At 47.2% G+C, this 22,436-nt stretch overlaps 1 protein-coding gene across 3 annotated transcripts in view; it reads right to left on the bottom strand.

The window, feature by feature from the left end:
• The window catches only part of LOC142585622 (longistatin-like), a 155,638-nt gene that overhangs the window by 95,351 nt on the left and 37,851 nt on the right, over positions 1-22,436 (bottom strand). For 2 of the 3 annotated variants that reach the window (XM_075696532.1, XM_075696531.1), the window contains exon 2: positions 16,216-16,328. The exons of the other annotated variant lie outside the window; for it this stretch is intronic. The gene's annotated coding sequence lies outside the window, so the exon portion shown is untranslated. The remainder of the gene's footprint in view (positions 1-16,215; positions 16,329-22,436) is intronic. 3 annotated transcript variants of the gene reach the window in all.

Genomic DNA, 22,436 nt, shown 5'->3' with positions numbered 1-22,436 from the left:
GTTTGTTTGAGTTTTCGCGTAACAGAATTATGTTTTCTCGCATATTCAAATTACAATCCGATAGCTATCTTGTCTGTAGGTTGTGTGTAAGTCGTAGTTTACGATTTTTCCACGTATTTTAGCTTGACAAATTCAATTAGTTCAGTCGATTTTTTTGCGTCACATGGAAGATCTGGGCGTGCGTAGTTCAAAAATCTTTTTTTGCCGGAACGACGTCCGACGCCGGATTTTCTGGGACGCGGGCTCCATAACGCTATCGCATTAAAATGAATAGAAGATGGGTACCCACCGATCGCTCTGACATTGGCTTCTCGGAGCCTCCGGGGAGAAAATATTTTTTTTTTTTGTGCATAGTAAGAATTGTTGCAGGGCAGTGTAACGTTGTCAAGCCCTTTCGGCACATATGCGACATCGCTATGCCAGCTCTTCAGTGCCGGGGATCCGCATTAGCGGCAGTTTTAAGCTTCCATCGCACGCCGCCATGATTTTCGACCAGGCACCCCAAGCTAAGCTAGGCCCGCTAGGGTAAACAGGCCAGAGACGCCTTACTCATCCGGTTATCTACTTTCACTGCGCCAGCGCATCCGAAACCCGCTCCACTTCTGCGTGCTCAGCGCCTCTTTTCTGCTAATCAGATAAAGATAACCTTTCAAGGTAGGCAATGGTATTCGCTTTTGAGAGCGAACAAAAGTGACTTCATAAACGAGGAGAGCGTTTGATTGGGCTGTTCAAGCAACGCTGCGAGTCACCGTGCGATGCTTGCGCTGACGGTCACGTAAATATGACGCCAGGAGATTGGAATGAATACAGATTGGAATAGCTTTACGTTGTAGGGCCCATAGTTACAAAAAAAAAGAAACTAAAAAAAAAAAAAGAAACTGCACACACAGCACTGGCGCTCTCCGTCAACATGGCTTCACAGCATGAAATACCTTTACTGATAGTAATGCCAGTTGGCTGCCGCTGCACACGCACTGGTTTCATTGTACATCAACTGGCTTTGCTTATAGTAAAAACAGTTGACATCCAGTGCCCTTCGTATGCATTTCATGTTTTTGTTATGCTCTTCTTAACGCTGTAACTATATATGTTTCGTAATAGAGGAAGTTTGCTTAGCTGCAGGTCTTGCATGCTACTACAGAATATACGCTTTTTTTTTTAGCTGTATCACATTTTTTGAAATTGTCTGTGGCAGATAGTACTATTCGAACCATTGTTCTATATTACTCGATGAGGTGGCCGATACTTCTACAGGAAATCAATAAGCTTAACTGAATAATCAACATAATTACGCTAATTAACTTTTCTGGTTAGTTACTTTAGGCATATATATAAATCTACTACTAGTGAGTATGCAAGGCATATCGACTTCGAACTAATACTCAAAGCTACGCCACTTTCCAGATATTAATTTTCTACATATCTTACGAAACGCATTGCCGTTCCAGTTACTTCTGTGCTTCAATACATCAGACAGCGTTTTCTCAAAAAACAAAAAAAAAACAAAAAAAAGAAACGAAGACAGAACAAAGAAAGTAAGCTCAACAGCCGAGAATTTTACCGCACGATTGATGGCGCATATGTCGAAACCGGCGCCATCCTCAGAAGTCGTTCCAACCTTGCGAACTCGCCAGCTATAATTTGTAAACTAAAATATGTGCCGCAATGTTGTTAATGAATAAGTTATTTAGTGTAATTATGTTTACCATTCAATTAAGGATTTTTATTTCTCTTAGAAGTAATGACCGCCTCACCGAGTAATTTAGGTCACGTGTTAGAAGTGAGCTATCCATCTGCCACACGCAGTTTTTTAAATAAAGCGGGTGCGAAAAAAAAAAACGTAAATATTACACTTGACGAACGCTACCACGTCCACATTAAAAATTATCTGCCGGGACTCCATCATGACCTGATCTCTCCACAGAGATTATAACCGATTTCGTGGCGCAAGCTGCACAAGAGGCACCAAGAGCCAACAGCCTCCAGTACGCTTATCTCGAGGCAGAACTAATGACGAACGCTTAGCTTAACGCAGCCTTCAAGGACCTGGGTGGAAGGTGTATGCGCACAATAGAAATGCTGTACGTCCTGCGGAACGTTACACTCAACGCACGTTTTTAACGCCCATGTCTCGCACTCTCTCTTCCTCTCTCTCGCAGACTGGTGAGGCTGATATTCACATCTCGTAACGAAACTCACTGGCACACTCGGAACACTCGGTGCCAGCCTTCAGACAGTGCTTTTGCAAGACGTTCAATTACACGAAGAGCGACCCGCCCGCTGTGCCTAACGGGAGCTTCTCTTGATTGCGCGAGCATATGCTATGCAAGAAGGTGAATAGATGTCTTGGGCGATGGAAGCTCCTGGGATGCCCTTAGGACTTATTAGCGCCGACCCGGCCACGTAGTAAAGGTCGCATTATGTAATGAGAAGTCTCAGTGCTCATACCTGCCGCTTCTTCTTTGATAAGCGACCGAAAACCGGAAGCTAGACCTGCAGCTAGCAACAGTACAGTTAGCAGATGAACAATATAGTGTTGCGTCCATCGAGTCTGCCTCACTACAGCAGAAACGCTTTCTCTCTCTCTCTCTCTCTATTCTTTCGATCTTTCTGCCAATCCTTCTTCGAGATTTTGCCCTTGTCGTTTTCTCCAAATATTTCTTTTTTATTGAGTGCCTTCGCCGTTGGCGTGCTCAGGTTACGACATCTGTTTGCAGGCAGCGAAATTTTCCTGTCGCGTTTTTTTTTCTTTTTTTTCGTTGACTGCATTTCTTTCCGTGCAATCACGTGTGCGCAAGGACCTCAGAAATCTAGCGGTCACTATACCCCCTGTGGTAAACAATTCCGGATCCCATATGGCCGAGTGGCTACTTGTTTATGTTTTCCGGACGACGGCTAAAATAACAGCGCGTATTGCTCGGGAATGTGCCGAAGATAAGCCAGGGATTATCTAGTTTCTAAGCTTTCTAAAGCCTATAGAAGCATCTTAACGGAGGCAAAACAAACATCACGTCGCGTGTGTCTCAAGGACACCGCGGATTTCAGTCTTGACACGTTTCCCTACAGCTGGGTTTCCTTGTGTACTTTGTGTAGCTGCTAATCGTCTCATCCGTCTGTGCTTTCGTAGACGTACAAAACAACGAATCTGATACGACGTGCAGCAGATGAGAATTGGGAATTAGGGAAGTAAAAATCCCTCGGCATCTAGATTTTTTTCTCTTCTTTTTTTTTTTTTTTCGTATACCTGAACGTCTGATTTCGGGTGTGAAGTTTTCCGTTCGCATTCCAAGTGCTCACAATCGCATGCAACTCACACGCCCGTATTTCTTTTTTTTTTAATTCATACAGGGAGGATTTGTTGTGAAACAATGTCTCTACAGCTGTCATTGCAATCCTACAGTATACATAAAGGCTGACACTGCGGCGTCTCTCTAGCATAAGAAATCCTTAACGAACCTTAATTTAAGCTGCCGGCTGGGAACGTGCGACACATGCAATTAAGATGAAATTAGGCATGGGCGATGATGAGTGAAACGCTCCGAGACAAGTCGCGGCTGAATGACAAGTGGATCTTATTGGATGGAAAGATGAACATCTATGCATAGCAATCCATGGTAGTGTGTATAAGCGCGACTGGACGAGGACGAACAAAGACACAGATACACAGACACAGCGCTTCCAACCAACTAGCCCGCCAACGTGTTTTAACTATGCATAGCAAGTTGTCTACTTCCTTAACTAGTGCTTTGTTAATCCACCAACCACAACTTTTTCAGCCATTTAATCCAGAACATTCTAGCGTTTCTTTATCTACATACGTGTTCTTTCCGGGCTTTAGTAATTCTGGGGCGCTATAACGTAAAACTATTCCAAACTTTTCTATTCCAATTCTGCACTCAACTCTCCGCGATTGGTCAAAAACATTTTTTGGACCACTCCAACTTCACCTGTCTGTCACGCGACGTCACGAAAACCGCGATACCTCACCATCTGATATGACGCGTACACACTGATTATGCATGATTTGACCGAACTTAAGAAACAGTTATTTCCGATTCGATGCCTTTTCGCCATTAGTCCTCGGCTATTGGTCAAAAGTTTTTGGGTTGCATCCACTTCACCTGCCGGTAACGCTACATCAGAAAACCGCGAAAACTCACCTCGTCAAAGTGACGTGTACGCGTTAAAGATGCATTAATATGCCAAACAAAACTGAATTTTCTTCTGAATAGCCGCAGGCTGCCCCGTTCCTAAAGGAATAAAAGGTGGCTGCCGCCGATCACTCAGGCACTGGCTACTCGCACCTGCCAGAGAGCATGGGTTTATGTTCGTATAATAAACCTTTCTGCGTGGCCGTGTAACGTTTTCGAGCACTTTCGGCACGTCTACGACCCCGTTCTTCCAACTCTACTTTGCTGAGAGTACGTTTTAGCGTCATTCTCAGTGTAGCGCAACCTGTCCGTGGTGTGGAGCTAAACCAACATTATACCACATTACATGGGAGTGTACAAGAAACCAGGCATTCCACAAACACAAAACACCAAGTGCGGAGCAATGGGAGAGCTGGCTCACCAGCCGCGAGCTAGAGGCTCAAAGAGCTCTAATAGCGCACGCGTGCGAGGCGGCCCGGCTCAGTGGAGCCCTGGACTAGGGGCCCATCCATGGCTGAAGAGGACCCAAGCTTCAAGAATGAAGACTTCGGCCTCGAACCGCTAAAACCTTAAAAGAGTCAATAAAGTTTTCCATTCCATTCCATTAGCTTCATTCTTAAGCTTGCGTTGCCTGCCGCCGCGATTTTCGACCAGCCACCGCAAGCTAAGTCAGGGAAAGCGGACCAATTGCAGACGCCGGCACCACCCTCTTCATCCGGTTATCGATTTTCAGTGCAGTGGCTCGGCCCCATCGAATCCCACTCCACTTATGCGTGCTCCTCGCCTCTTGTCAGCCAATTAGACAAGACAAGCCGCTCAGAGCAGGCAATGTTATTCTTATTCGTATTCCTCCTATGAACGAGGAGAGCGTTTGATTGGTCTGTTCAGACAACCCTGCCCGATGCTTACGTCGGCGTTTACGCATATTTGGCGTCAGGAGATTGGAATAAAAACATACTGGAACAGTTTTATGTTATGGAGCCCCTGGTGGCGCTCATTCGCGCCTGCTATTCCTCGCTCACTGATCGTCCTTTCCGGAAACGCCAGATAATAACCAGACTGGGACATTGCTTATACGAGAGATAAACATGTTGGCGTGGATATCAGCACTGCTTCAGATGCCGTGCATGGTATTAGCGTATTGCGCACCTTGCGAACTTCGCCGTGCGCCCGCCGCGAGCCTATTCCCTTAAGGTCTGAGCGTTGTTCTTCTTAACCGACACCAAACAGTGGACCATTTATCCTACTGCACGCATTTAAGAAGATGTTCGCGCCCTTATAGAAACCATCGCCTACGTTGTGTCCTCTTGTGACGCATGGAAGAAAACACATGACCGCTTAGCATGTTACAGGCTTAACAAAATAAAGGTGTACGATGAGGGCACGTACGACGTTCAAAATCAAGCAGTCAAATAAATTTCTGGACGCTGCACTATGTTGTTCCGGCAGTGGCTCGCAAATCGAAAGACTCAAGACTGTCTGTTGAGTAAGGTATACACTTGTTTCTCTAGAGCGCTCCTGATTGTTCGACATCCTCTTGATTGAAAGTGCTTCGATGCAACCAGGTCAGAGCGCCGGCGACCTTGGAGCGTGCGTGTAAAGTGATGCCAAGGTCTCTTTCCCCCCGGTTTCCCGGGTGAAGGAGCACAGCCGCTCGGCCGCACTAGACGGCCCCTGGCCCCTGTATCGGCTGTTTCGAAATGCCGGCCCGCTGATTGGACAGCCCGTGGTTTCGAGAGAGGAAGCGCGCTGTGCTGCTCTCCGTTACTGATTGCACTTCGGCGCATCATCAACGCCGGTTCGTTCGGAGCGCGTTCGTTCGCGGCGGGAGAAAGTCGTGCGAGGACGACGAACCTCCTCTTGTCCTTGTTTGACCACCGCTCGATGGGCGACGAACAGTGTTACGTCTCGCTTACTCGTTCGGTCCCCGCCGTCTGCGACTTTCGTAACCGCGCCGCGACCGCTCCTCGAAGACGAGACATCAAGGGCGAGAAAATCCCCCCGATCGCCGTCGTCTGCGCTTGCAGCCGAGGGGAACACCACATCACGAGGCTTCGACCTCCGCGCTCTCTTATATCGTATATCCTTAGGTTCACTCGGCATCCCTAACTACCAGTGCGATCGCTTTCAGGGCCCCTAATGACTTCATAGCCGGGTCGCAGGCGTAAGTCCTAGTCTATACATTACCACGCGAGTTTCATTCGCCTTTCGCTACGCGGCTTTGTTATCACCTTTCAGCTGTCGCGCGAGAATGCGCTCGCGATATCAGGTAACGCGTGATTCTTGAACGTAGTAGTATGCTTTCAAGAAAGACGGGCCCCTTCGATTATTGCGGCACGCTGTAGAATGTAGCTCGTGGCCGCGTCTGGAAAATTTCATGACGCTTAGGTAAAAAGCAGCACGACCTACACCGTGGTCCAGACTCAAGCGGTCGTCACTCGATTCGACGACCGCCGACCGCATTTGTTGCGCCATTGAAGCTGCCGAGCTCTCTCTATTAAAGGGCACAAGTACGCCCGATAAACTGTTTACAGTCGATTCCAACTCTGCACGCCGTCAGACTTGTAAATATATGCTGACTATGGGCAGACCTATATCGACTCCACAGAAATACATCTCTAGACTTTCCACGGACCGCGTAAATGATCTTTTACCAGGGCGGGCTCGCGTGGCTCGTTTACGCGCCGCGAAATTGACGGTTATACATTTCAGTCAGATGTGAAGGCGAACTTCAACATAGTGCACCATCATTCATAAAGTTGCGATGCCGACACAAAACTTTTGTTCTGGAGTGTCAGTAACTTCTAGCGTTGAAGATGTTAGAGGTTCGAATGGCATAGCGTCCACGACTGGTCTCACAGCAGTTGAGAGTTCGACGAAAAACGCATGGCACATGTGCACGCAGCAGCGCATATGTTCACTCAGCGAGTGCACTTTCAAGCAACATTTGCGCGAACAACGCTCACAGCTGCAGCAGCAAAATCTTACATCCGCCAAAACGCGTCTGTTACACGACACATATCATCAGAAGGATAGCATCGTTCTTTCCTTCTTTCTCTACCTCTCGCTAGTGCTTCGGCGCAGAACGCTTGCTCCGCTTGAAATACGTTCATCGTCAGGCAGCTCTGGGTTGCCGCCGGCAAAAACAAGGCAAAAGGAAAGTTGTGTTTGAGTGCGTTAGAGCAAGCGCCATTAACACTGTGTGTCGCTGCTGCTGGCGTTAGCGCGTGTTAATCAATGTTCAGTTTCTCGAACTTTCCTCAGACGCAGCCTGCATGACTGCCCAACTTTCACTTATCGTTCAATTCGTGCTCGCATACAACCGCTTTCTTCTCGTTGAATCGCAGCGGCGCGGCTCAAGTGCTCAGTCTGTTCGATTCCACAAGTCCAATTTCTCACTGTGATCGTTTGTGAATTATTACAGACAGACGCCACATTCATCGTCTGTCTTCTGAACAGATGTTCGTGAGTCTCTATCGCCGCATATGTGCGGTATGCCGTTGGCCTGCGAGGATGTATTAACACTTGCGCACTCCATCGTAATAAGCGTGAGCCGATTGAAGATGTGCTCACACCTCGACATCATTGGCTGCGCGAGAAGTACGAATCGATTCTGCACCGTTTTGTGAGCAGTGTTCTTCACATACAAGAATATTCGCATTCACTGCAAGGATAAATCCAAGATCCTGAGCTTAACAGGAATATGGTTGATAAATGAATGCTAAGCACTGTGGTTCTCGCGAGGAAAGAGCAAAAATGTGTTTGCCTTTTCTATTATATGTCTTGTAGGGCACTGCAATACGTAGTAACCGTAAAGAAGGAAGCCCAGGTCTGAAGTACGTAAGACATGCATGAATAGGATCCGTACTTTGCATAAAATGTTGTGTGTACGTGAGCGCTGCGCCTTGCTGCTGGGCTCGTTACCTAAACACAAGGATTCGCCTAAATAGAAAGTGGAATAAAATACTAAATCGGATCGGACAGTTATATCGCTATTTTGTAAGCATGTAGAGAAAAAAGTAAGGGAAGGCTAGGCACTCAACCGGTTTATCTTACACAGGAGAAAGAGGGTAAAGGAGTACCTTCGCCACATTTCATAGGCAGGAAAACTTGGCTTATTCGATAATAAAATGGCGGTAAAACGTACGTCTTCAAATTTCGCGTCCCGTACGCAGCACCGCTGACGTCAACTGTGACTTAACTGCGTCTTGGCGTATGTCAGTTTCTAATTTGTTTTCTTCCTTTTCTTGCTTAAAAGACGTACAAGAGCGACCAAGGGAAGACATGGTTCCGCTCGCTTGTTATGCCGCGCATTCAGGAATTACGTGACGTTTACCTATAGACTCGGGCCTGCAGCCTGACTTCGCTCTCTCGACGTTCTCGGGAAGTTAGTGCGGGAATGTCAAGGTGGCAGCGCCACCTGTACTCCTCCTTGGATCGCTTTCGCGCGTCGCCAATTGGCAGAGGTCACCTGCATGACATTCCAGAAACATAGTATGCCACTACAGGTCCACTAAATATTTGCCTTAAGGTGTCTTCTTATTCAAAGCATCCGCTTTCGCCGTCTTCGGCACGTCGCATTAACTTGGAAGCTATAGATTCATCTGGCAGCCCTAATGTGAGGAGAAGCAGCAGCATTTCGCATTGAAAACCGCACAATATGCACGGAGGAGTGAGAAGTCAACACAAGCGATAATGTCGTGTTCTCAGTTGCCCCTCTTCGTTTAAGCTGGTTTCAATACGGAAACTAGCCCATAGAAACCAGCGCAGTCACCTTAGCAACATTTCAATCGGGCTATTTCCGAAAGCGCGCAGTTTTCACCGCTTTATATATAAACGAGACTAATCCTTTCCCTGACGTCATTGGGCTGGGCAATGACGCTCGCGCGGACGGCTCGTAGCTGAGGGTTCTAATACCGCACATATTGTCCCTGCGCGAAAGTTTGCGTGGGTTTCTGTTTACGTAACGGCAACCGAGAGAGACGGGATGAGAGAGAGAGAGAGAGCGCAGACGGGGAGGGGGGGGGGGTGCGGAGTTAGCTTTTAGCGCTCGCGTGCTTACACGGTGTGGGCCCTTTCTTAAGTTGCACAACGTTCCGCCGAGCTCCTGCTGACAGTGCCCGAAAACAAAGAAAGGTACCGGTGTTTTTGTCCCGTTTGGTTGTAGTCGTGCACGCGTGTGTGTGCGCGCGCGCTGCCGAGGCCTTATGCAGCGCACGCAAGGTCGGCGCGAACGGTGGGAGAATGCGGGAGTACATTGACGGTACCTACCCCCCCCCCCCCCCCCGCCGCCGCCCACTCCACCCCCACTGTGGCTGCAGAAACCATACGGCGCGATCAATAGGAACGTACCGCGGGAGACGGTCGGTGGAAAATCCCCGCGTGACCCGGCTTGTCTATCGAACGCCCATCCTCTGAGGAGGGAACATGGGCGAGGCCCTTTTCAGACCGACCGGAGAGGGAGGGAGAGAGAGAGAGAGAAGAAAAAAAACACCCTCACATGCGGATGTTGTTTATCGCGTCTCGTTCTTACGCACCCTCCATGTGCATACCCGTGACTTCCTTACTTGGCGAGGCATAACCTGACCGAACATTTGTGGCTCACAGCCGTCCGGAGCTGCTATCGTGATTCGCTCTTACGCGTCCATTAACAGTTCGGGTGCTAAAGCGGGACGTCCGTTGTCCGAACGACGTTGCTCCTAGGACTGAAATCACGTTGCCTGTTTGCGTAACTTACCTGAATGTATTAATTATAATGCAGCCCTCCGTAATGCCTATTCGGAACCTAGTTAGGGCACACTGCTTAAGGACGCAGGCACTGAATGATAGAAGAGTGCACACTCTGGCTTTTTGGTACGTCATTACAGAAATAAAGCAGCTCCGACAACGGGGACCAAGGCATAGACAACCCGACAGCGTGGAATGCACATCAGCGCTACGGTGTTGCCTGTGCCTTACTCTCCGTTGTCGCTTAATTGTGGGCTGCTTTATTTCCGCACCGAATTCCCACTTGCAGTTCCCTTGCAGTGATTACTACTTTTTGTAATTGAATAAGAGGCGTGAACGCACTGTTTTAACGCGGACGTCCACAAAGGCTGTTTTATTGGATTTTAACAGTTTGCTTTTCTAAGTTGAATTCCTCGCATATTTTTTTTTTTCGTTTCAGATATTGTTATTTGCACTGGAAACGCTGCGTAGCTGATCTGTGCAAACAGCGCATCCGTGGTTGTTGGCGCTACACGTGCTCTTCACGTCTCCACGTGTCTATCGACTCATTCATTACGATGGGTTAACGAAAACAACAAACGCAGGGCTATCTTTACGACTGCGATAATGTAGCGCTTGGTTGTAAAATGGGCTTGCTTCCATGTAATAAGCGTGTATCTCGTCCGTCGCAGCTGTAAGGTCACTCGGCTTCCCTTTGTCGATTATAAATGCGGTTGCCGACGTCACTTATGCAGAAGCTAAAACCTGGAACGCAAAGGCATAGAGCTGCTGGGGAACCTTCAAAGACCAAGCAACAAGGTGTGCCTTATATCCATAAGCTCTCCCACAATCCGAAGAAGGTCGCGGCCAGGCATAGAGTGCCGCTAGTTCTTCTCGTTTTCGGCGCCCGAGAAACTCGAGTAACTGTGCCCGAGCATGTGCAATGGCAAAAAGCGCGGATGCCAGGAAAAAATGGAGCACCTTCGTAAAGTGCTCCATAGGAGTAATATACTCTACTCCGCTATTCCACTGGTGTATGCGTGTGTTTGTGCGTGCGTGAATGCGGTAGGGCAAAACAGTGCCTAATTGCTTCAATGTGAAGGTCACTCTTAGCTGCACGCCGTTCAAGCGGTTTTCCGCGACGCGATACAGCTGTGGATCTTTCTCAACCTTTTTCTATCACTCGCAGTTTTGTTGGTTCCGGAAAGCAGTGCTTGTGGTGTCTTATCTTGTTTCTTTTTTTCAGCCGTACTTACTTTTCCTGTATAAACTGACCCATGATTATGGTGACCTTGGAGAATGTTTCTATGTGAATGGTACTCCGTGCGATTTGCAATACGGTTGCTCATCGCGAATCTCTGTCTCATGCATTCTATAGCTGACGCATCCTTCCTACGTGTATAGAAATCCTGACGTTAACGCAATTTTTTTTAATACCGGTAGCGCGCGGGCACGCGAGATGAAATAGTATACGGTTGTGGGCTTTCCGCATTCAAAGCTTACCTCCAATTTCTTGCTTTTATTTTATCAACATCATGACGGCAGCAATAAGCGTCGTCTACATGACCGTTAATTGTTGGCAACGGTATGTAATTCATTCAGTTTACCATCACTTCGGTGAAGCTAGCACATATCAAGGCATCGAACGAAAACGGGATATATTGTGAGCTGCACCGCCCTTTTGCGTTACTGATCTCTGCAATCTGATCAGACGGAAAAGCATAGCAACATTAAAAACATGCTGATTTAAAGACAAAGTTATCTTCTTATACGTTTTCGCTCAATTCGCGCTAACTATATAGGCAAAACCAGTCCACGCTACTGCGTCTACAGCTTGTAAAGAAAGCACAATCCATTTCCCACGTTATAACAATGTTCTTTCATTCGATTGTTTTAAATTATGGGGTTTTACGTGCCAAAACCACTTTCTGATTATGAGGCACGCCGTAGTGGAGGACTCCGGAAATTTCGACCACCTGGGGTTCTTTAACGTGCACCTAAATCTAAGTACACAGGTGTTTTCGCATTACGCCCCCATCGAAATGCGGCCGCCGTGGCCGGGATTCGATGCCGCGACTTCATCCGATTGTCGAATATTCTGAACTTCTGAAGGTACCAAAGGAGCAGAAGGAGGAAAAGAAGGAAAGAAAGGTTGGGAGGTCAACCAGATGTGCGTCCAGTTTGCAACCCCATGCGGAAGGAAAGGGTTTAACGGGTGTGAAGAAAGAAAGGAGAGGGAGGGAGAAATATATTGTCAATCTGAACACGAGCGGTTGTCCATATCGCTTCACGTCCACAATTGATCACTGAGTCCAGTCGATTTCACGAACCACATCAAACATATGTAAATGCATGCACGACCTGCATTCCGACAGGACTGAAAAAAAAAACACAACTCAACGAAACATTGTGAAAAACTTTGAACGAAGTTTCGGTGCGGTCTCAAATAAGCTCTTGGAATCACACTGCAATGCAGACACCCCGGAGGGTTGTCTGCGTATTCGCAGTTCCCATCCGTGGTCAGCGCTGCACTCCGGTATTTAAAAAAAAAAAAAACGTGGCCTGAGTCAGCGCTTATCACGGGCTCATGCATATGCACACCTGACAACCATGTTTGAAATCTATAGCCGTCAGGCTGGCTTCCAAGAAGGTTCACCTTCTACATATATGTCATGCTTGGAGCCGACAGGAGAATCAATCAATCAATCAATCAATCAATCAATCAATCAATCAATCAATCAATCAATCAATCAATCAATCAATCAATCAATCTTTATTTAGCATTCATTCATTTACAAAGAAAAATGAACACTAAAATGAACAAACGTGGCTGCTGCGAGTTTGCCAACGCGTGGCTGAGAACAGCTAGAACAACAGTTAACCGGGTTTCCGCTGTCAAAACTCTCGTCGTTTACTACGTGGCACGTGCAGGCTGTCGTCGTATCTCCCTGGCGTCGCCTTGGCGCCTTCATTTTGTTGGAAGAGCAGAAACAGCGCTCGCGAGACTCGGCATATCTCAGTTTCGCTTCTTCTTTCTTTCCAACGTATACGCGGCTAGTGAGCAGCCTCCACGGCGAATGGAGAAGTACCAGGAGAAAAAAAAAATAAAAATTGCCTCGCAATGGACGTGGTTTTGCTACGAGCGAGAGCGCAACGCCCGAAAGCGGATGTTTATCTGCTTTCCGACGGCCGTTATCCGACTCAGCTGGTCGGCACGAAAAAATAAAGATTTAAAAAAAAAAACATCGTTTTAGAACTGTTTACCTCGTATGTTTGTTTAAAAGTAACATGTAACTTTTATATGACTGCAAGAAGGCTGTTGTCCCGAGTCGAATTGCGGGAGGATGGCCACCGCACCGATACTTGAAGTTATTGGCATAACAAGCTTCTTTTCTTTCCCTCGTTCTTTCCCGTCTTTTCCTTTTTCTTATTTTCTTCTCTCTTTTTTTCTTGTCGTGTACATCGTTTTCAACCACATCAGACTGCACGAGCTATAGATATCGACGCTTTCCACAGCGCGGGCGCTTTTTCATTTCAGAAACGCGCAGGAAACGCGCAGGAAACGCCATAAAGTCGATTTGAATAGGAGCGAGACATTGATGGTTATTGTCGTAGGACTGTGGGCGGGAAGCCATTCCGGCGGTACACATTACCCGCCTTTGTTTACCGCCTGCAACGAGAGGTCGCAGCAACTGTGATTAGAATGCGAATCTTGGGGGAAAAAAAAGACACGCTAACGTCACCGCTGAGATAACAATAACGCTTGCGCGCGCTTGTTTGGAGCCGATCTGCGCGTTGTGATCATAGAAGATGTACAGCTCTGAGCTACTCTCGCACTCTCCTGTCCTTCCGCCGCAACATAATCGTGGTCTTCCTGTGCGCCATTCCCACCGGTTTAGATGTTACAGCGATCAACGCAACCGCACGGTCTGATCATAGAAGCTCATTTCATGTCTCACACACAAAAAAAGGAAAGAAAGAAAGCAAAATATAAGCGATGTAACCAATTTTGAAACTACTGAGCAGCCAGCTTATATAAGGTTGTACTAATAGGAAACATGATATTTCTTTTTCCCAAGGTATACGTAATCTGCCGTGAAACAAAGTATGGTGCGTTTTTCTGCCAATGGAGTTGTCGATTATTTACGTATTTATATGCCATCTGCGATTCTCCTGGGTAACTCAATCGAGACGGAGTGCTTGCCTCGGTTTGGCAATAGTCCTGGCTTCGATCGCCTGACCAGGATCACATTTAAGGACCATTCAAGGTTTGCTGTGTTAGAAAGGATGCCCCACTTTGCGAAACAGCGCGTAACACTACGCTTTCGGTCAGCTCCACGCACCCCCCCTCCCTCCCTTCTTTTTTCATCTCTGGCCGCACGCGGAAACAGTCGTACCGCAACAGCGTGCGCACAATCTCATCGCGCTCGTTCTCTCCGTATCACGAAAGCGTCACGTGGTAGCGAGTGCGCAACATTGAGATTTAGCGAGTAAAGTTGGCTGCCGATAACGATATCGAAAGATCTCTCTCTCTCTCTCTCTCTCTCTAGATATCCATGTGCCGTGCAGAAAACGGAATCTTGTCGCACCGGTTCAATGCATACAAAAGAAAATGGCGTCATTGCGCCTTTTTTTTTTTTTTCTTATCGCCTATGTCAACTCCTCGCTTGGTGCACCGTTCCTTCAGTGCCGCTTTGCAGAGGCGCCGAGATAAAGGTGGGCTCGCAGTCGCCAACGCGGGTGATCTAACGGTGCCGTTAGACAAACAAGGCGAACGTCTCATTCTCTTTTCCGTTTACCCCGGCCTTCCAAGTGTGCGTTACGCAACTGCAAGTCTGCGGAGGCCTCCACTCTTAAGCAAAATTACACCCTTTGGATCGTATCTTGCCACACAACGATAATCGTCATCTGTCTTGTCCGCATTTTCTTTCTTTAACGCTGCGAGCCCGGTACTTCCAAGCCGCGAACGGCATGCGCGTTATCAGCATGACAGGGTATTCTCGACAGGAAAGTGGCGCGCGCAGCGTTTTGAAGAAAGGAAACGCAAAGAGATGTGACGATTATTGTTGTGTGGTAAGATACGACCCAAAGGGTGTACATTTGTTTAATAGTGTACACTCTAAAACAAAATTACACCATTTGGGTTGTATCTTGCCACGCAACGATAATTGACACCTGTCTTGTCCGAATTTCTAATGCTGCGAGCGCGGTACTTCCCAGTAACTAACGGCATGCGCGTTATCAGCAAGACATAGCATTCCCGATAGGAAAGTAGCGGGCGCGGTGTTTTCAAGAAAGGAAACGCGAGCAAGTCAGATGACGATTATTGTGTAGAAGATAGACACCCCGAAGGGTGTACCTTTGTCTAAGAGTGTAGTTGCAATGCGCAAAGGTCGTAACTGTTTAAGGCTATCAGCGCAGCTCAGGACGAGCAAAAAAGGAAACAGGTAGGGGTAATCAAAGGGAACGGAAAACAGGGTGAGCGCTCACCCTGTTTTCCGTTCCCTTTGATTACCCCTACCTGTTTCCTTTTTTGCTCGTCCTGAGCTGCGCTGATAGCCTTAAACAGTTATGACATACCAACTCGCCCAAACTGCCACGCTTTTGGCAAAGGTCGTCGCGTGCATACATCGGCCCTGCGTTCACAGGAAGGTTCAATTCGGAACCAAGGGAAATTTTCCTACTCAAGTTCACGTAAAACATTAATACTTTAATTAGGTCACCACCGAAGCGGTCTGCAATGAATTATTTTCGCGGCTCATTCCTCTTTGACTTGTTCCTACGATTGCGTTGTTGCCATGGTAACCTGATGCAAGGATTCGAAGCCAGGTTGTCAAACACGTTCTATTCAATATGTTGACATTGGCTGATTGATTGATTGAGAGATTGATTGACCTTTTTATCTTATATAGATCGAAAATAGTGGCAACTATCACGACATGTCGCAAGCTTCTCCACAACGGTAGGCATTTGAATGAATGAAGGATGATGATCGTTGAAGTCAAGCATTTCACCTATTCAGCAGTTCGCAACCAAACGCGGAGCAGTAATGTGACATAAAAAAATAAATATGAAAAAGGAGGAAAGAATATAATTTAAATCATACTACTCATAGTCTAGTGTAAACAGGTCACAAGCACTTCACAGACGGCCTACTTCACACAAGAGTAGAAAAAAAAAATGCTTTCGCACGTCAACTTTTTGCTTCGGCGGGTCGCCATATCTTTTTGCCCGAATTGGCCGCTTGTAAATTGTATGTTTGGGGTATAGTTGATTTGCCTTTTGAATTCACTGCGCTTCGTTCACATTGTCTGCAAATTGCATATATATGGTATGGTTTGTCTGGCCTTTTCATTACCTGAGCTTTAGTCGCACTGTTCAGTAGAGTGACACGTAGATACGGAGGCGTAGGGTTTCCATTTCCCGGGGTGGGTGGGGGTGTGCCGTTCGTGTGGAAGCCATGATTGTGCACTGCGGGAGGCAGACAAAATAAATGAGTCACTGTTGTGATCACAGTTTGGAACTTCGAAAGCATGGTTCATGCCTTTGTGCAAGAATCTTCCCGCACACAAGCGCGTACACTGGCCACAGACAATTCAACTTTTGCAGCAAAATGTATCCGGTAATGGGGCTGCCTAAGGCTTGGGGTCAGGAGAGAGTAACCCCCTTCCCCCTCGCCCCTCCGTAATTGACGCTTATGCATAGATCCACATAATGAATTAGCATACTTCGCTCTCGGCCTGTGTTCTAAGTTGCAAAATAGACTCGGGTTTTAACGAAGCCTCTCGTCCGCACGCGGCCATGAAACACGCACGCCTCCTCCGTCCCTGCTGCGGTATACCTCGTTATGCCTCTGCATGGGCCCCGGGCTCCAAGGCAAAGTGGCAGGCTGCGCGAGGGAACCTGCGAGTGTGTGTTTGCGCCAGCCTGTTTAGCGAACGCTGACATGGCGTCGCTTCAGAGGCTCGCGGCAACGTTGGCACGCCGGCATGACGCCAACGAACGCTATACGCTAAACATAGGGAAGTCACCGCGTCAATCTAGAACAAGCATAAATAAGAAGGGTCGAGTGAGAAAGCGAGAGTAGAAAGCGTTACAAGAGGACGAAGAAAAAACAACGACAACAACACCAGTGCAAGAAAAAAGAAGCAGCACGCCTTCTTCAAATAAGTGACGGCGCGAGCCGTCTCGCGGTGCGGCGACTGTTTGCGCGCGCGCTGAGACGGGCTCCGAGCCGGCGTAACGTTGTCCGGGCGTCGGCCTCGAGGTCCTAAGGGGAACGCGAAAGAAGTGGAGCGGCGGGCACCGCCGAGACGGCGCGCGTGTCGAACCCGCGGTTCCTGGGCTGCGCCCGAGGAGACTCGAGATGAGCTCTGCCCCCTCGTGGCGGCCTCGCTTCACTCGACTATACGTCGTTCGCACCTGTTCGCGTCTCGCTGGTAATTCACTATAGCTTCTTAGTCACCGCCCTCTCGCTGTTTCGTCCGAGCTGGAGATCCCTGCCAGCCTTTCTTTCTCCATCTCCTCTTCTCAGACATTGTTGAAGCAAACAACCGTTCTAGCTTCACTCGACGAGCGTCGCCTGGTGTCACACTCGTCTTGGCGTTCACCAATTTCGTTGTCACTTCGCGTCACTTCAATCGTTGTACCTTTCGCAGTTTCGTTATTATCATTTGATCCTTTATTATTATTTGATCATTATTATTATTTGATCCTCATTATTAGTTGATCCTTTATTATTGTTTGATCCTTATTAGTATTTGATGCTTTATTCTTCCCTACTTCTTCTTGGCCTTCGCTCTCTTCTTCTCCTTTTGAATATTATTCCCGAGACGAGAGAAATGCGAGTGAAGGTGTCGAGCTGAGTCGGTTTTGAAACCGTGCCCAGAGAGTGACGCGTGCAGAGACGAGGTTATCACCCAGTTGTTTCGCAGGCATTCTTTGGTTCCTACCGTTCCACCCGTTCTATTTATTATTCTTTTTTTCGTTCACAACGTCAAAAGAAGCAACAGCCTCGAGATCAGAAGTCTCCAGTTACCACTGCCCTATTAGTACAAAAAGAGCTATATAAGATAACTTAGACGCTGTAGGTTTAGGACACAGTGTCTCGCTGTGCGACAGATGGAAAACGTGTATCTGCTCGATAATGTGCTTCGTGGCGTCCGTGTGCTCATTCAGGAGCATCAGTTTCTAGTTACAATGATTAAAGCTTATTGAAGAAGGCGAAACGAACGCTTGCATTCCAGTAAGTGTGTAAATATAGACCAGCCAGCAGCACTGTATAGCCCGCTAGCATGCTATTTTTTATAGCTCTGATCGTTTTTCGTCTGGCAAACAGAAAATCAAGGCGCATGTTATAAAGATTTCCTTATGAAAAGCAGCTCTCCTGGGAGTCACGACAAGTTCACAAGCAGCGCCGCATGTTTGTGCATATGTTGGCGATCGGCCCATGTACGCATTTCTTTGTGTATGTGTGTGTGTATGTGTATTATCTCAAATTCAAAAAAAAGAATTGAAACAAATATTTCGATCATGTAACTTTGCAATAAGTGCATATATCGCAACCAACTGTGTAGGCTACACCTATTAGAGTCTAGAGTGGAGAAAATAGGTATAGCTTACATCGCTCTGAAACGTGTCAGTAATTTGTGAATACTGTTGTAGAATTTACATAATCAACGCAACGATCTCGTCAGATCAGCCCGCTTTTGCACCTATAATGCGTGCCCTTCACAGAAATGCGCTTTCAGTTCTTGATGAAATGTCACGGAATTGTAGACTTGGGGCTTCAGATATTCGCAGCTTTCAAAATTCGGCAACGAAAGAGAGCGAGAGAAAGATATATATAGAGAAAAATAAAGTGAAGGGAGTTTAATGTTTTCTTTTATATACAGCAAGCTTCAAAATTTCTTGAACGTTTGCCCCATTGGCAGCACTTCTGCCGCGCTTCCGCTAAATTCCAGTAGGGAAAGCGAAAGTTGAGGCTCCGAGCTTAATCCATGCTCTTAACATTCCATATACTTAACGGGCCTTCAAACTTGCACGTTGAGAGCACTTATCCGAGGAACGGGGTTTCGACGACGGCGGCCTCCGTGGCCGAACATTGGAGCCGGGCTCGATGACTCGTTCTCCCCGGAACCCGGCAGCTGTCTGCTAAAACACTTTCACCTGACCGATGACTCAACCGCAGCCACGTTGAAGGACGCGTGTCCCACAGCTGGTGTGTGTGTGTGGGGGGGGGAGGGGGTGAGTGGAGTGCTGTGTCGACACGGCCGCAGTGGCCCGTGCGGGGCAGGTTTCGCCGGCGTTCGGCGCCGCTGTCACGTAAATGTAGGTCAGTGCAAGTTTTGGCCTAGTCAGGTCAATCAATACATTGCCTCTACTAAGTCTCGTGACCTTCTAGGAGGCTTAGTGGCGCCCAGTTGCCCCACTTCGGCCTTTATTTTTCGTCCTTTGTTCTCCCCCGGTCCTTGGAAATTTCCCTTAAACTTCGGTGTGATAGTTAGCTTAGCATAGCTCCGCGTAGATGGATTTTTTCTCATAGTGGACAGACCGGTCGGCGAGGGCGCTTTCAGTGTTTAATACAGCGTCTTAATGGATGACCTGTTTGTCGGGGAGAAAAGTCATCTCAAGGCTGCTCAGCGGTTGGAAAGGACGCGTCGTCTTGGATGGCGGAATCCGGTTAACCATAAAAGGAAATACCGAGAGTTTAATTTAGCAAATTGAAGTTTATTTTTGTCGATAGCGTCTGTTAACAACTGATAACGACAGTGGCTGAGAACTTACGAAAGGCGTATCGCAGATGATGATAATGTAGAATCGACAGTTTAGGACGATAAGCCAACTTGTCGCAAAAATTGATGTTTGTAATTTCTTAAGTTATTCGCTACTTTTTCGTCTTAATCAGCTATTCATCGCAACAGTACTAATGCTCAGATACTAGTCACCTATTATGGCGATAATAAAAGTGTCTTGATTTTGTGAATGACGCGCGTTCCCATCAGCAGTCTAATTCAGCAGTACAGATGCTCAGATATTAGTCACCTATTAAGGCGGTGATAAGAGTGTTTTGTTTTTCTGACTGATGCGGGACTAGTCGCTTGTTCCCACTCGTCAGCTACAGAGTTGTTGACCATGATAAACTACGGGGGATCGTCAACTGCAAATGCCTCAAAGAACAAAAAAGTTCATTGATCTTCGAGAACATTAATTTGCTTCAGTGCCGAACTTGTTATTCTGTGAACACTGTTCTATTTGTTGACAGTGCCTTACGCTTTTCTCTTCACTGATTCTTGGTTGTTTCATTTTCAAAACTTCAGATGAACTTTGTGTTCCCTGCAGCAGTAAAAGTTAATGCTTTCATTTATTCTCCTGGAAGTAATAAAAAGAGCAACCAACCCTCCTCTAACGATTTTTCCCTGTAAAGCGTGTTTTCTGTTTAGCTTTGACGCTGTGCAGTAAAGAACGTAGCGTCAAAGGCGTGTGCTTGAAGGAAGGAATTATAATTTATTATTAGAAGCCTTGCCCATGAGCGCCTGCAAGCATGCCACCGAGAACAGGAAATTTGCAAAAAAAAAAAAGCCAGAACCGGGCTTTACCACGCCTTAAAAATGTGATGTCCTAAAGAAAGGAATAAACAGTTGTTAACAGAATAAAAGTAGAAAGTAATGCATGAAAGACAGCGAGGCAACCGAACACCCGGAGTTGTCCGCCACTGCCTTAATTCGCTGGCAGCTGGTATCATTAGCATTAATGCTTAAACAACGCAAAGTCAGGAGACAATAATCACAGTCACAGCGACCGCGCAAAAAATTACCTCCGCGAAAATGTACTTCCTCTCCCCCTTTCAGTGGCACATTTGTCGAACTGTAAAGAACAGCTGCGGTAACAGAGTCACTTCTAATGCTGAGCAGTCGAGTTTCCTGGTAAAATCGCGCTCGACGCTGAAATAGAAGCGCTTTACCATAGCATACATTTTTTCGCGTGGTTTACATTCCTGTCGACGGGGATATCGTTCTCCGTGGCTGTGTTGAATTAGCGCTGAACGGGAACGCGTGTGCGTGCGTGCGTGTTGTCGCCGCACTTCAAAACTGTTTTACTGAGTCTTCCGTGATAAGCTTTATCGAGGCTTGTGAAACAGAAAGAGCCGAGAAGGCCGATGAAAAGAAAGAAAGAAAGAAATTCAATTACCGCCTGCAGAACCCGGCAGAATGCGCCGCGAAGCGGGTAAATTCGCGACCGATGAAAGTGGGGGGAGACAAAGGATCGGAGATGAAGGCGCAGCGAAGGAAAACGAACCGCAGACGGCCCAGACAGCGAGCGACCTTGGCATCGCAGCGGTCGGTCGCATAAAAAAGAGGCGCAAACACGCGCGCGCGTCACTGTTGCCGTGGCAACGGCGGTAGAAAATGTCGCCGCGGCTGAAGCTGCGTGAAAGGGACGACGCGAGCGCGAGCTTCTGTCTCTTTTTCCTTTCGCTGCTCGACGACGTAAAAAAAGAAAGGACGCTCGTCGCCCTGAGAAAACAAAGAAACCGAAACGACACTTGTCGGTGCGTCATAGCACTCCCCTTGACGCCGGGGACGCAGTAAACTGACAAGGACCAAGAATGGCGAGTCGTGTTATGGCTGACGCCATTGTTCAAAACAACGTGCTTTCGCGTTCATCCCGTTCATCTCTCGCCTTTTGGCGATATTCTGTTATGATATTGATGCGCTGACATTTACTGGAAATGACATCTTTGGGGATCTAATTAACCATGCAGTACTTCTTGAAGTATGCCCTCGCGTTATGCGATGACTTGGGCACTTTTTTTCTTCGACCTCGTCTTATTAAATTTGTGCTAGTTGCTTACAGGATTTCTGGTCGCACTGTCAAGTGGTTCCTTCTCTAAGTGAAGTGATGAAACTGTCTCCACAACAAATTCAGAGAGATAAGAGAGAGTGTCCAGTTATTCATAGATATGCCGAGTTCCAAAGGGACTCGCGTGCATATGATCGTCTAAAAGGAATGACGTGCGCGGCTACTTCTTCAACGTTACAAACATTTTAAAAAAGAAAAGCTTAAGCAGCACTTTGTCCCTGCAGACGAGCATTCTTGATAACATTGTGCCTGATGAACTCCGACATATGTGAACGACACATCGATTTGGCGTGAGGAAAAACATGCGAGCAGATTCACCCATTTTGCATAAACATCCTCTGGGCGCAAATGCATTGCCGCGCTTGTCTCGTGTGACCGCTTCGTTCGTTGCTTCACCTTATGTCAACTAATGTGGTTACCTTTCTGTCCTTGTCTCTTGTTGCAATCACTTTCTGAAATTTTGAACATCATTCTTCTCCTAACCGAGCATATGAAATACATTTTTCCGGACCAGATCTATATAACACCGCTTGGACATCACCCATCTTACTGGGCAACGCCGTACTACTGACTGCTCAGTGCCATTACGGCTATGTTTCCCAGCAATGTTTGCAAGGAGAGATGAGTGGTAGATGTGGATATAGCGCAGCATACATATGCACGGGGATGGGTGCAATCGACGTGTGTAGTTTTTACATGTTTTTTCTGTTTATATTT

Source organism: Dermacentor variabilis, chromosome 6 (assembly GCF_050947875.1).
Source record: "Dermacentor variabilis isolate Ectoservices chromosome 6, ASM5094787v1, whole genome shotgun sequence".
Classification (NCBI taxonomy): Eukaryota; Metazoa; Arthropoda; class Arachnida; order Ixodida; family Ixodidae; genus Dermacentor; species Dermacentor variabilis.
The sequence above is the reverse complement of the archived record's forward strand: the minus strand, read 5'-3'. Positions and strand labels throughout refer to the sequence as shown.